A 1,025-nucleotide genomic window follows, 5' to 3' on the forward strand; every position below is an offset into this window, starting at 1 on the left:
CAGCGCCAGGCTAGATACGTACATGGAAGCCATCCGATAATGCATTGGACTATCGACTCGAGCTCAAGCCGGAACTGACAAAGGATGAGTGATCCCAACTGGAAGAATCTTCCTACCTTGTCGAAGAGATCTTCTCTACTGTAACGTACTGAAAGTGAGTTGTCTGAACTGCGAACATTCCGAACCTCATCCGTCACAGACCAGACAGATGATTCTTGCCTCGGGGGGAATTGGAAATGCACAGTTCTGTCGAGGAACAAGCTTTGTACTTTGTGTGTTTTCGTAGTGTCAACAAAGTGCCTTTGGCAACTTGTTGAGTATCTGTCCTGCCATTGGTCTTCAGCTACCTAAGTATTGTCTTTTATGTGCTTTAATAAATAAAAAAGGCTACCTAAGTAATGCTTCGTGTTTATATCTGATTTGAGTAATTAGCAAAAGCCTGTCCCCTGACCTGATGACAAGATGTGTCGAAATCTGGTTGGTTGGCAGTTTAGTTGTTGACCCGGTAGCACGACTCTTTTCTCAGCTCACTATATGCTAATCTCCAAGCAGATATTTTGGCTGCCTGTATTTATTGGGTGGCAAAAGTATTGGATACCATTCACATAAGTCGTTCTAGCCAGGATTCAAGAGTTTGTTCCGCACTACTTTGTATACCCGCGTCCTGAATCCGGTGGTCGCCCATAATACTGTACATGTGTTCTGCCATCAAAACAATAAAGGGAAATCTGGGACAACGCCAGAGGAGAATAATCACCAAACCCCCAAAGAAACAGAAGGAACAAACCTGTATCCATTTGGCTGGCTTTAAAAAAACATACCCGTACAAAAATCGCCTCAAAACACGCCTTTGTCCTATATTTCTGTTAAGTATACAGCTTTTTATTTGAGGTAAACACCATTTGACATGACTTCTGCTAATCAGGACCTTATTTGTATAATCGGTTAGGAAATGCTACAAAACGACGACTTTATTTGCATAATCATGAGAAACATTCATAAATCGTCGGGAGTAAAGCTTAACG

The 1,025-nt window shown here is 42.0% G+C and overlaps 1 protein-coding gene across 1 annotated transcript in view; it reads right to left on the reverse strand.

The window, feature by feature from the left end:
• Positions 1-1,025, reverse strand: part of LOC109471496 (solute carrier family 35 member G1-like) — a 5,760-nt gene that overhangs the window by 843 nt on the left and 3,892 nt on the right. The window lies entirely within an intron of this gene.

Source organism: Branchiostoma belcheri, unplaced genomic scaffold, assembly GCF_001625305.1.
Source record: "Branchiostoma belcheri isolate BF01 breed outbred unplaced genomic scaffold, Haploidv18h27 scaffold25, whole genome shotgun sequence".
Lineage (NCBI taxonomy): Eukaryota > Metazoa > Chordata > Leptocardii > Amphioxiformes > Branchiostomatidae > Branchiostoma > Branchiostoma belcheri.